Genomic DNA, 15,336 nt, shown 5'->3' on the forward strand with positions numbered 1-15,336 from the left:
TGGGCGGATGTTCAATTCTAGATTCCTCGAAATAAAGCTCACTTTCTTCCTCGAAGTTGGACTTTTCTTGGACTCTTTCCACACTCTCAAGTTGGTGGGCATAGTGAGCCTCAACCAATATTTTCATTTAATCTTCCAAGCTTCGGATATTCTCATCATTTTGAGTTAGTACTTGTTTCAATTCCTCGAGTGCCAAGTAGTGCTTCTCCTCATATTCAAGAATGGCCTTCAACATGAGCATCATCCTCTCATTTTGAGCATTTGAGAGTTCTTCTTAGTTTTGATCAAGTGCCAAAGAATAATTTTCGGCTTCAACCTCTAAGGAAGTTTCTTGGCTATCATTCACTTTCGAGACTTTTTGGACCTCTAAAGCTTCAAGCATTTCTCCCATTTATGAATTCAACCTTTCAAGTGCCAAATTATTTTAGAGACTAGTTTTCAAAAGCTCCTCCAAGGCATTTTGCTCTTTGTTTCCTCCTTCAAGTAGGCATTCCATCATGATCTTGAACTCTTCATTTTGACCATGTTCAATTTCTTCCACTTCCATATCCCTATACTTGTCATCATAAAAAGTAGAATCATCATAGTGGGGGTTTGGGGAAGAGACGGACAAATAAGCACAATTATCCCACTAGCCATTTTGACCACCACACTTATCACATATACTCCACTCATGGGTTTAAACAATTTTTCCATTAGTGTGGTCATCCACAATAAGAACAAGGGTCATCAAAGTATGAACAACTACCATCCGACCAATTTTCATTATATGATGCCAGTTTTCAAAACTACGAAAATACATGAGAAAAATATACAAGTTAACAAACAAGAAAATAAATAAAGATAAGAAAATAATTACACAAATATTTATAAGTTTGGACCAAAGCACGTACGCTTATTTCTCAAATAACCTAAATAAGCGAAATTGTTCCCCGGCAATGGTGCCAATTTTTATGGGCTCAAATTACACCTATATAAATGGTGTAAGGCGGTCGATGTGAAATATAATAACCCAACTAGATTGGGATCTAATCTCACAGGGAATAGGTGTGAACAGATTACTTAAGTAGCGTGTAACTTGACTTAAGCCGTAACTCTACTCCGTTAGTTTGAAAAGGGTTTTATAATTGTGATTTGTTAAGAAAAGCTATTTTGATAAAAGAATTGATTTATTTGATTAAGAAACTAAGGTTGTGTCCCAGTCAATGGAATACAATGCTATTGGTGTTAATATGATATATTTTTAATGAAAGGTACTTTGATATGCAAATGATTCCTAAATGACTACCTAATATTTTCCAATAATTAGGTAGTATTTCCTCTTTATGATTTTTTCAAATATAAAAGAGTTACAATTAAGAACAACCAATTTATGTCAAGTAGAACCCACTTATTCCTAAGCGATTCTATTAAACAAGGGTTAAAGCATTTTATTCTTCCTATTCATTTCTACCAAACCCTAACCCACTTTTCCAAGTAAAGATAGAGTAAAATGGCACTAGTCAATGTTTGCAACCATCAACCATAAATGAAGCATGAAAAATGAATAGAAATCAACCAACCATTATATATATTCAATGCTAAACACTTAGGGTCCCATTTAGGGTCCACAACCTTAGTATTTAAAGTTAGCTACTCATACTAGAATACAAGAACAAAGCAATAAATAAAGTCATAAAATCTTACAAAGAGAACAGTCTTGGAATCTCTCTCAAAAGCTCCAAAATAATGGTGTATTCAATGCTCTAAGTGTAGCATCTTTTTCAGACAAGATGACCCACAAAAACCCTAGTCATTGTATTTATAATGGTCAAAACTTGGTGGACAAAATTTGACAAAAATACACCTTAAGATTAGCTTCACGACCGCAGACTAGACCGCGGAATTGATCCGCGATCCACACATCCGTAACACTATCGCACATCTAACTTCCAAGATCTCCAGGTTCACATCGCATAACAGGTATGCGGTTCGCATAGTTGATCGTAGATTCAATATCCTCTGGAACTCGGCTTGCATTTTGCGACAATTATGCGGTCCGCACATGAGTTATGTGGCCACATAGTTGATTGCATTTGTGGTCCGCACATCACTTTTGTGGCCGTATATCTGTCGTATTTATTCCTTTTTAGTGTTTTTGTCATCCTTTTCATGTTCATGGGTCTTCAAGTCCAGTTTCCTGCAAAACACCAAAACTACATAAGAAATGACTCACAATGCTTTAAAGGATGAGCTAAAGTCTATGCAATTGGTATCGAAAGTGCCGTATTTCTATGGAACATCACCTATTACCATGGATTTCATTAGTGGGCTCCCACGAACTTTGAAGAAATTTGACGCAGTATGGGTCATTGTGGATAGGCTGACTAAGTCGGAACATTTCATTCTGGTGGTGACTAACTATTCTTCAGAGAAGCTGGATCAGATCTATACTCGGGAGATTGTCCGTCTTTATGGCGTGCCGGTGTCCATTATATCCCATCGAGGCACATAATTCACATCACATTTCTAGAGAGCGGTGCAGCGTGAGTTAGGCATACGAGTTGAGTTGAGTACCTCATTTAGCCCTCAGACGCACCGGCAGTCCTAGTGCACCATTCAGATATTAGAGGATATGCTACGTGCCTGCATTATGGATTTTGGGCGATCTTGGGATCAGTTTCTATTGCTTGCGGAGTTCTCCTATAACAACAGCTACCAATCGAGTATTCAAATGGCTCCTTTGAGGCCTTATACGGGAGGCGGTGCCATTCTCCAGTTGGTTGGTTTGAGCCGGGTGAGGCTAGGTTGTTAGGTACTAATTTAGTTTGGGACGCCTTGGAGAAAGTCAAGTTGATTCAGGATCAACTTTGTACAGCATAGTCTAGGAATAAGAGTTATGCCGATCGGAGGACTCGTGATGTAGCGTTTATGGCGGGAGAGAGGGTCATGCTTCGGGTTTCACCTACGAAGGGCGTTATGAGGTTCGAAAAGAAGGAAAAGTTGAGCCCTAGGTATATTGGTCCTTTTGATATCCTCAAGAGAGTTGGTGAGGTGGCCTACAAGCTTGCATTACCACCCAACTTATCGGTAGTTCACCCGGTGTTCCATGTGTCCATGCTCCAGAAGTATTATGGTGATCCGTCTCATGTATTAGATTTTAGCTCAGTCCAATTGGATAAGGATTTGACTTATGTTGAGGAGCCGGTGGCCATCCTGGACAAGAAGGTCCAAAAGTTGAGGTCAAAGAACGTTGCTTCAGTGAAGGTTCAATGGACGGGTCATCTAGTTGAGGAGGTAATCTGGGAGATCAAGAACAACATGCAACGTCATTATCCACACCTATTTTCCACTTCAGGTATGTCTCTAGGCGCGTTCGAGGATGAAAGTTTATTTTGAGAGGGGGAGAATGTAACGACCCGTCTGGCCATTTTGTGTATTTGCGCCCCGTTTACACGTTTGATACTTCACACGCATGTATTTGTGGATTTATATCTTGGAGGGTAGGTTAGTTTCGTTCTAGGAAGTTTTTGGATTGATTTGGACCTTGGATTCAAGGCCTAAATGAAAGCTTATGAAAACGACCCTGGAATGTTGTTTTGATGGCTCCGATAGGTTCATATCATGATTTTGGACTTGGGCGTATTCCCAGAATCGAATTCGTAGGTCCCTAGGTTGATTTGACTTGTTTGGCCGAAAGTTGGCAATTTGAGGTTTAGAAGATTTCCCAAGTTTGACTGTATATTTACTTTTGGGTATATGGTTTGGAACTTGGTTTTGGGACTTGGAATACGTCTGTTTCGCTATTTGAAACTTGTTTGCAAAATTTGGTGTCAATCGGAGTTGATTTGATAGGATTCTGACGTTATTTTGCAATTCTAGAGGTTCTTGAACTTTTCTTTGAAATTCATGCGTTTTGATGTCCGATTCATAGTTCTAGATGGTATTTTTCTATTTTTATGGCACGACTGAGTTGGTATGATATTTTTAGACTTGTGTGGATGTTTGATTTGGAGTCTAGAGGGCTCTGTTGAGTTACATACGTGCTTTGGAATGATTTTGGACTTAAACAGGGCTGCTGGTGTGATGATGCCTCTGGTGTCGCAATTTCAAACACCACCATCGCAATTGCGAAGTGGGCAGGGGAGGTCAAATGTCGCAAATGCGAATTCCTCTTTGCATTTGCGAAGTCAGTGTAGGCCTGTGTTGGATCGTATTTGCAGCTATTTGGTTGCTTTTGCGAATATGGCAGCTTCACAATCTCGAAGCCTTTGTCGTAATTGCGACAACTGAAGAGGTTGTCAGGGTTTGCAATTGCGATCCTTGTTCCGCAATTGCGGGGCTTTGCAAATGCGAACTCAGGGTCGCATTAGCGATATTTGCAACTGATCAAAAGGGTTGGGCGTCGGGATTTAAGTCTCATTTTTCATATCTTAGAACCCTAGACTCGGTAGGAGGCGACTTGAAGAGGGAATTTTCACCTACAATCATTGGGTAAGTGGTTTTAGTTATTTTACAACTATATTTCATGATTATATACTAGAATTAACAACAAATATTTGAGAATCAAAGAGGAAATTAGGGGATATTTGTCAATGCTTTGAAAATTGAAAATTTGGGTTTTGAGAGTCGATTTGGACTCGGATTTTAAAAAAATACATATATGGACTCGTAGGGTTTGGGGTACTCGGAATCTACCCTTGGACTCGGGGTTTGACCAGGCGGGCCCGTGTTTGACTTTAGTTGACTTTTGGGGTATTGTGTAATGATCGTAGCTTTATTTATTGTTATTGGTTTCTCTTGCATTATTTGATGTTATTAAGTCATTTTTTATTAGATTTGAGCAGTGTGGAGGCGAATTTTAGGGGAAAAGCTATTTTCGAGGAGTAATTTAGCCTAGTTGAGGTAAGTATCTTTCCTAACTTTGAGTCAGGAAAACTACCCCTTAGGATCGGGTTTGATTGTACTATTTGATTATGTGAAAGGCGTGTACATGAGGTGACGAGTTTGTACATGGGCTTATATGTGGTATTTTGACCGGTTTATTCTTGTAGACTGTCACGACCCAAACCTGGGGGGCGAGACCAGCACCCGGTGCCTCACCTATCCTTGCATACCAACTTGCAACTAAGGGACTCTGAACATATAATGTCATACGTTGTCCATGGGCCACATTGCAAGACAATTGCGAATGCTGACTAAACATCAATATAAGCTGGGCCGACAAGGCCATAATAACTACTACGGCTGGCAAACCAACAAAATATACATAAAAGGCCTACAAGCCCAACATACTGTAGTAACTAACAAGATATGTCTACAAGCCTCTACTGATGAATATACTGTGATCGGAACGGGACCCCGACCTACTCATAACATATATACACAAGATGTACATAAAGCTCTAAACCCGGCAACTCTGAAGGGCATGGAGCTTACCGATCAAGCTGAACTCGGGCAACAACTAATTAGGTGGTCTACCCGCCTGTCTATCTGAACCTACATGCATGAAATGTAGCGCCCCCAGAAAAGGGACGTCAGTACGAAATAATGTACCGAGTATATAAGGTAATATACTGAAAGCTGGAACTGAACTGATAATATAATAATTGAAAGTAACTGGGAGTCAAAGATAATCTGAAGATATGTTTACTTGCTGATACTGACTCAACTCTCTCAATATAGTAAGTAAAATAGTTGCCCGGCCCTATAAGGCTCGGTATATATACAACTGCTCTGCTGTAGTCGGCTCGCTCATAGGCGCTCGTCCATACTAGGCTCTGTATCTCGGCCAACTGGGCTCGCTTATAGGCACTCGGCCACAGTAGGCTCAGTATATAACTTACCATCTGATCGGAGGTTGCCTAATAGGGGCCTACCAATCGATTATAACTCGATGTTATTGAAAATACAGTAATACGGTATATATAGGCTCTCTACTCTCTTGACTGAAAGAAGACAATACTCAATTAAATATGAAGTCCCGATAAGGAGAATACTGTAATTTATGAGACTAAGATAATGTATATAAATTCGGGAGTATGAACTTCTCTTTATGCCTCGTTATCAAACATATATAATTATGAGATCATGCCAAAATGAAGGAAAGGTTTAGCCTTAACATACCTGAGCCAACTCTCTTGACAATCCCTCTAACACACGTCAATTGCGACTACACGTAACGGCAGATCAAAGTAGGAAAACATCCGTACGATATTCTTGAGAAGGATTGCACCGTGCTCCCTTAGAATTGAAAAATCCCGTTGCTACATTTTCATACGAATTTGTTGAGCATTCATCAGTTCCGTTTTGTAGTGTGATATGAACTTGATGAAGTAATTCACATTACTATTGAAATATATAATCATTGAAAGTGTGACCCTTCTTTATTTGGTGATTTTAGAGAAGATTTTGTATTAGTGGGTGTGGGCCCCACATGTGGCTTAGTTTGCCAAAGACACCTCCAAGTTTTGCCACCTTTTTCTTGAATTCAAGAGTCATGTTTATGTAAGGTATTTGGCTGCCACGTTAATCTCCATTAGGCTTATCCAAAACATTTTACTTAATTACCAATCCCTTAATTAACTTGGTAATTCCTCACTTTTAACATACCTTATACACCTTACTATCATGGACATGTAGGACCTTGTATGGCACTAGTCATTAAATACCGAGTATTATAGCTCGTACCGTATTTTATCTCAAATTGTCAAACTTCGACGAAACTCATTTTCTTAGATTTACTTACCCTCTCACCTTCACGAATTTACTTATCCTTTGTTTGAAATAGCATAATACTTATAATCCCAAAATAATCTCATTCCCGAGCTTACGTCGATTAACTTACGGCGAAACATTAACGTATAAAAATGCGGGATGTAACATCTCATTTTCGAGCTTTCATCAATTTATTTATGGCGTAATTTCACGTACAAAAAAATATGGGGTGTAACATTATTATTCCCTTTGGAACATTCGTCCTCGAATGTTGACTGATGCACTTATCATTCTCATAACCCATAGCTCTTGCGAATACTTTAATATTCTCATTGCCATTTAGACAATTGTTCTTTGAATAAATCTAAAGGCTAGGGCATTCCCCCTTTTAAGCCTCTTTCTCACACCACGACTTGTAGTGGGAATCCTTCTAATCTCGTAACTGTTGCTACCTTCTATCATGCAGCATGTACGACTCTAACTTTGTATGTGCACCTATGTGACTCTTCTCTCCTTTTTCCTCCAGCTTTTAGCCAATCTCTAGGCCTCACTTTTTGAACATATACTAAATTATGTCAAGTTGTCCCTCTGGGCATCATTAGCTTTACTACATCTAAGTAGGCCATACTATACCATAACTCTTACTTCGATTTATCGTTACTGAGATCTGCTACCAACTCCAGGTTCTCTCGTTACTTATCCTATATGTATAAATCTAAGTCCTTTAATGCTTTTTCCTTACCGTTCATCTTAAGAATGATTGCCTAATCTCATCTCATACTTTATAACTCTTATCCATCCGTTGTTGATGCACCTTAATATTGATCTGCAATCTACTACTGATAACTTGAAACCTCTTACGTAATACATTGTCTCTAGGGCTTACGTCCCATCGGAAGTGATTAGACTTATCCACCTGGGGGCGATACTATACTTCCATAACCGTATTTCATAGCATCCCAATATGATTCAACTTACGTGGGTATTTTCCTCCCGTATAGTTCATGAAATCCCTTTTTTTTTCTTCAAATTATTACTTAATCGAAGGCCCAAATGTCATCCTTTATCTTTCACAATTACACCCTCATTCTACTACCAGGGAAGCATTCCATCTCTTCTAAATACTATTAGTCTTAGACTCCTTTGAGTTCATTCAGGCTATACGGAACATTCTATGACTTAGACAAACCATCAGCTCTCTTGTTTTCATGGGCTTAATCCGGAGGACTTATCTATTTTCGTCACCTTCTTACTTGCCTTTTCTTATCCTTACTCATGTCTTTCTAAAACCTTGTCGCTCTACCATACTTTAGCTTGCAACCTACATATATCTATCTATATTACTTGTAACTTCCTTCAACTTGCTTTCACCATAGACTTCCTTATGTTATTCTGGAACATCAAGCGAGACATCGTATCGTCTCCAACTCATCTTTACTCTCTTGAATAGATATCTCGGTGCCTAGAAACCATAAGCTTGAAAACATGCCACTAATGACACCGCTATCATTCCTGGATACTGAATACCAATGCTTCTAGCACTCTGTCTGAAGTATGGATTATTCACAACCTTCTGCACCTGAGTATCTCGTACGTTGTTCATCTTTACCTTACTTACCTTAAAATCTAGCATCGTATCTTCTATCTCTTTCATAACCCCACTTCAACATAGGTATTATTTACATCCACAACTTGAAACTCTATTATAATACTTGCACCTCTGGCGCATACGCAATTTGGTGGGAGCTTCATACTGACTTCTTATGAGGCTGGTACTTTTCTAATTGGCTTTATCAAAAATTCCAACAAGACATTCTTTTGCTTTTGGCTTCCCTTGCTCCATCCCCTGGCTCTTCGGGTTGCCTAACATTCTTTCTCTAATAGGGACGGGAGCCATACTAAGGTAATATTTATCCCTTTAAGGCTTCCAATGCCTATCTTTGCAGTACTCATATCTGGTTGTACTATTTTAGAGTGTACCATCTGGGTGTCTTACAAGGAGATCTATTAGCACATTCGCAATATCCTTTGGAATCTCAGCTAACGCTAACAATCCATCCAATATTTTTGGTTACTTTAACCCCAGCTGGATCCTGATATCCCATCCTTCTCTTAAATTATATTTGTTGGCTCCCATGGAGTATAACTGATATGAGTGTGACTAATTGTACATACCTCTGTTACAATTGAAGGTAACTCAAAAAGGCTTATATTTCTCTGCTTGAATTGTAGATACTATTAATCTTCATTAACTTGGTACCTCGTACCCTTCTTCACCTTGCTTCTTTTACTTTCTGAAACTTGTGTCAACCTTCTGTTTCTCTTATTCCTTTTTACTGTAAGAGTGGATAAATATTCTAGCCTTAGGGATCCTTATCAAGAAGCCTACACGTCTTAATACACACATGATCTGCTGAATACCTCATATTTATCCATCATAAGCATGATGCAAAAATTGAATTCCTCTGACTTAACTCTTCCACAGCTATATCTCTTACCAACCGCCCTTCTGGATGTAGGCATCGTCGTATTATGAATAAGATAGAGTTTAGAAAATTGAGTTCTTATAACTGAGCTCTACCACACGATCTAGAGTAAGAAGAAAGAGTGACAGTCCTAAATGCCCTATAGCCTCCTGCTTATAAGTGTGGTGCATGAAACACCCATAAACAAGACTTTACTAGCCATGACTTGTAGACTCCCTAGGACAGAACTGCTCTGATACCACTTTTGTCATGACCCGAACCTGGGGGGTGAGTCCGGCACCCGGTGCCTCACCTATCCTTGCGTACCAACTTGCGACTAAGGGACTCTGAACATATAATGTCATATTTTGGCCATGGACCACATTGCAAGAGAATTGTGAATGCTGACTAAAAATCAATATAAAGCTGGGCCGACAAGGCCGTCATAACTACTATGGTTGGCAAACCAACAAAATATATATAAAAGGCCTACAAGCCCAACATACTACACTAACTGACAGGATATGTCTATAAGCCTCTACTGATGAATATACTATGATCGAAACAGGGCCCCGACCTACTCATAACATATATACATATATACATAAGATGTACATAAATCTCTAGACCCGACAACTCTGAAGGGCATGGATCTTACCGATCAAGATGAACTCGAGCAATACCTAATGAGGAGGTCTACCCGTCTGTCTATATGAACCTGGACGCATGAAATGCAACGCCCCTAGAAAAGGGTCGTCAATACGAAATAATGTACCGAATATGTGTGGCAATATACTGAAAGCTAGAACTGAACTGATAATATAATAACTAAAAGTAACTGGGAGTCAAAGATAATCTGAAGATATGCTTACCTGTTGATACTGACTTAACTCTCTCAATATAGTAAGGAACATAGCTGTCCGGCCCTATAAGGCTCGGTATATATACAATTGCTTTGCCGCAGTAGTCTCGCTCATAGGCTCTCGGCCATGCTAGGCTCTGTATCTCGGCCAACTAGGCTCGGTCATAAGTTCTTGGACACAGTATGCTCGGTATATAACTTACCGTCTGATCATAAGGTGCCTAATAGGGGCCTGCCAATAGATTATAGCTCGATGGTAATGGAAATACTATAATACTGAATATATAGGCTCTCTGCTCTCTTGACTGGAAGAAGACAATACTCAATTAAATATGAAGTCCCGATAAGTAGAATACTGTAATTTATGTAACTAGGATAATGTATATAAATTTGAGAGTATGAACTTCTCTTTATGCCTCGTTATCAAACACGTGTAATTATGAGATCATGCCAAAATGAATGATAGGTTTAGCCTTAACATACCTGAGCCGACTCTCTTGACAATCCCTCTAACACACGTCAATTGCGACAACACGTAACGGCGGATCGAAGTAGGGGAAAATCCGTACAATATTCTTGAGAAGGATTGCACCGTACTCCCTTAGAATTGCAAAATCTCATTGCTACATTTTCATACGAATTTGTTGAGCATTCATCCGTTACTTTTTGTAGTGAAGTATGAACTTGATAAAGTAATTCACATTACTATTGAAAAATCTGATCATTGAAAGTGTGACTCTTCTTTATTTGGTGATTTCAGAGAAGATTTTGTATTAGTGGGTGTGGGGCCCACTTGTGGCTTAATTGGCCAAAGACACCTCCAAGATTTGCCACCTTTTTCTTGAATTCAAGAGTCATGTTTATGTAAGGTATTTGGCTGCCACGTTAATCTCCATTAAGTTTATCCAAAATATTTTAATTAATTACCAATCCCTTAATTAACTTGGTAATTCTTCACTAATTCAATATTTAACTAATTACCCACATAATTAAAAATTATCTCAAATTACTTAAAATACTACTCACTTTTAACATACCTTATACACCTTATTATCATGGTCATGTAGTACCATGTATGGCACTAGTCCATAAATACCAGGTATTATAGCTCGAACTGTATTTTATCCTAAATTGTAAAACTTCGACAAAACTTATTTTCTTCGATTTGCTTACCTTCTCACCTTCACGAATTTATTTATCCCTTATTTGAAATAGCATAATACTTATAATCCCAAAATAATCTCATTCCCGAGCTTACGTCGATTAACTTACGACGAAACTTTAACGTATAAAAATACGGGATGTAACATCTCGTTTTAGAGCTTTCATAAATTTATTTATGGCGTAATTTCACGTACAAAAAAATATGGGGTGTAACATAGACGTCTTCTATGCTTTTAATTGAATTTGTTATAACATGTTACATCCTCCATTGTTAAACTTACTCTCACATGCTCAAGTTTAAGTTGTTAGCATTTATGATTACCTTTTATTGTTGTAACTGTTCTTATATGCCTTAATTGATGTTTTTATCTCTCTTATTGTTGTGTGCCTTTTCTTTGTTGAGCTATTGTTTCTCCCAAATGCACACGCAAGTATACGTGGTTGTACAAGTAATATAGGATTGTAAGTCCAGATATCGTACCCACAGGGACTTGTGATTTACTATCAACTAAATTAAACCAAACAATTAATCTATTCAAGCAAATTCTAACGTATGAATATTTAACTAAATTTAATCTAGAGTAACAAATAAGATATTAAAGAAAACAACAACAAGCTAAAAGACGAATTCAACGCGAGTGAATATTCTAGAGTTATGGGTTAGCTAACAATCATGTTGAGTTTTTCACTTAAATCGTCTAATTAATTTATCTGGTTTATTGGTTGACAGGGTTAATATTGCTTGTAGCCTTCTCTCGAAGTACTACTCCCCTATTCAAGCTAATCTAACGCCTATATTTCTATTGAATTAGAATTAACAAGAACACATTAATAATTCCTGTATACTAACCAAGCAAGGCGATTAGGTATATTCCTATCCTAATCGCATAACCCCTCCCCCCTCCCCTAGAGTTAAGATCTTGCTCTACTCAATCTTATATGCAATCTAGAATTCCGTCTCCCGAGTTCAATCCTAGATTCATAGATAGTATTCAATTGGTGATCAATCAATCAAATAATTGCACGCAAGATTGAATAAATAAACCAATATGATAAAATAATAAGAACAATTCAAGCTTCGAACTACAACATTCATGTAGCACCCAAAACTCTAGAACTAATAAACAATGAGATTAAAGAAAAAGAAGAGAAGAAAAAGTAGTTAGAAGCCTCCTCCGAGCGTGATGTTCTTGCATCCGGTCGCAAAATTTCCCTAAAAATGATGTTTAATCACTATTTATATTTATATGGAAAAGACCTAAATGAAATAACCAAGTTCAAAACCAAATAGGAGACAAAATAGGCTTTAAAAATCCGGAACGCCTCGGGCCTCGCCTCGCGAGGGAAAACGCACGCCTCTTCTCGATTCAAGCCTCACGGCGCAAGCTCAATCGCGATCTAAATCTCTCACGTCGCATGCTCTAAAGCGAGCAAGAAGGCTAGCGTAGCCCAACTGCTGCCCAAGCTTGATTCACTTTGTGCTTAGCTACTGAACTTTGCATTCATTACTTTCTCGTTCTTTTCCTTTCTTTTTCAATTTCCCTTTGTCTTTCTTGTGCTTATTTTATAATACTAAGCTTCAATCATTGTCCAATACTTAAATAATTATTAACCATTCTTGTAGTATATAAAGTACACATACAATCTCTACTTTGCTCCCAATTGTGTCTTCAACGTACCTACACCTAAAATAGACTCAATTAAGTACGAATATAGTATACTTTAGCATTAAAGCCCCAAAATGTAATGTAAGTAATGCACTAAAAATATGTAATTATAGCCAAACATCACTACCCCACACTTAAAATCTTGCTCGTCCTCGAGCAACTAAACTACACTTTATATAGACATAACTTTTTAAACAACTCTCCTAACTCATCACTCCGAGAATCTTTAAAATAGACTAAGCACAAGGGTGTAACATCTTCACCTCAAAATTTGACTCACAAGTACCACGCATTATTTACAACTCACTCACTTACTCTAACATAGAGGTCAATGACATTACCTTTCCTTCATGAATCAAGTGACCTCACACAACAAAAGAGAGTAGTTCCACACACAACAAAAATTTAAGAGCAATTAGGAACTCAAGATAGAAAAAAATCACTCACTATCAGAAATAACATTCATATGCCACAGAAGATGCACCATAGGCTTGCCCGTAATGTATTACTCTACTCAATCGAGCTCATTCAGTCTAGGATCAAGTAGGACTTTAATTGGTTGTAATGTAGGCTGCGGGCCGGGTAGGATATATTTGGATATAAGAGTGACTACACCTCCCTAAGCACTTTAATACATACACTTTAACATTTAAATCCCACACTTATGTCAAACCATAACTCCACCTTCACATCAATGTATATTAACTCCATACTTCTTTAATCACAATTATATCAACAGCCACCACTAGCAAAGAATATTTTTTCACAGCAGTTCAACTATTTTTTTTCTTTCTTTCTTTTTCAATTCAAGTGGATTTTATTTTTTTCAAAACAGTGCATATTTCTCCTTATTTCATTAGTTCCACTCAAAAGCCAAACCAGCCACCCCACACTTTAACTTTTACAAATTTCATAACAATTCAAGTGCTCATGAGAGGTGAAAAGGTTCAAATAGATGGTTAATTCAAACAAATGGGTAAGGCTTGTAATGTGGTTGCCAAAGAAGCAGGATTACAGGCTCAAAGGGTTAACTACAATACATAACAATTAGGCGGGTAAACTATATATATCTGGATCAACAAAGAAATGCCTATATCACTTCCCAGACTAAACAACGCTACTATTTCACTTTGCAAACACACGGGACAAGTTCTAGACATCAAATGTAATGCACAAAATAACACACAAACCTCACACACACATGGCACATAACTCACTCAGGATTGGAATCATCAAGACACTCAAGTCAAAGCAGTTAAGCAAAGTGAAGATTATACAATTTAAGGTACTTATACAAGAGTCAAAAACTGAGCCTAAGCGTCACAACCAAAGTACTCACTATTCTCAAGGCATAACAAAGTCAAGAGACATTGCTTCAATTCAATTCATCTCACAGTGGCTCCTACTCCTAAAAAACATTAAACTAACTACACCCGGTTCAAACAAAACCCTTGGAAAAGAAACGCAGCACATAGAAAAAAACCAAGGGGGAATTACTACACTACCTAACAAAAGAAATTCGTTTTGTCTTTGTTTTCTTAGACTTAAATCCCTCAAGAAACCTGCCAAATGAAATCCACTATAGGGAAAAGTTTAAAATTTTATGAATTTGTTTTTCTCAATTTTCATTTTTTTATTTATTATTTTTAACAAAAAATACTACACTAAGAACGAGTACTACAACTAAGCTAAGATAGCACAAAAAAACACCCAGACAATCTCCTCAGCCCACACTTAAAATTGTGCAATGTCCTCAATGCACATTATAAATAACAAGAGGGCAAAAGAGACTCCCAGGTATGCCAAAGGCCGAAGAATTAGCAGCTCACGGGATACTCAGATTTCTCCTAGGTATGGTCCTTTGTGTGGGCACCCCACACTTAGTTCTCACCCTCAAGCTCACTTTTGCACTCTTTGAATGGCTTTGTTTCCTATGCTTATAATCCTACAAAATCAAAACAAACACTACAAAATAATATAATAAAAACAAAAATAAAAGAAAGCAGTAAAGCTGGGTTGCCTCCCAACAAGCGCCTGATTTAACGTCGCGTCACGACGTCATCACTTTCACCACTTTTCGTTCCACTTTGAGGATATAAATTGGGCCCCCAATTTTGCATCAATTTTTCTATTACGTTCATGGGGCGGTGGTGTAAAAATAAAGGAACCAAGCAATAGATATCGCAACTTACACTTCTTGGCCCTTAAGTGAGGAATGTCATTTTGTCTTTTTGATGTGGCAAATTTTAGAATGTATGGGTCTTGTTCTTCATCTATACATCTCTCCAAAGGCTCGATCTCCATGTCTCCATCCAAACATAGTGTAGAAAAATATTTAGAATGAGGACCAACACGCCCCAACTTAAAATCTGCATTATTGTTTACATCCTCAGTAATATATACCTCCTCAACCTCAGTATCATCCACAAAAACATGGTCTAATGATTGGTATTCCCGCTTTAGCTCCTCAATTTAGCCTAGA

This window comes from Nicotiana tabacum, chromosome 21 (assembly GCF_000715075.1).
Source record: "Nicotiana tabacum cultivar K326 chromosome 21, ASM71507v2, whole genome shotgun sequence".
NCBI lineage: Eukaryota > Viridiplantae > Streptophyta > Magnoliopsida > Solanales > Solanaceae > Nicotiana > Nicotiana tabacum.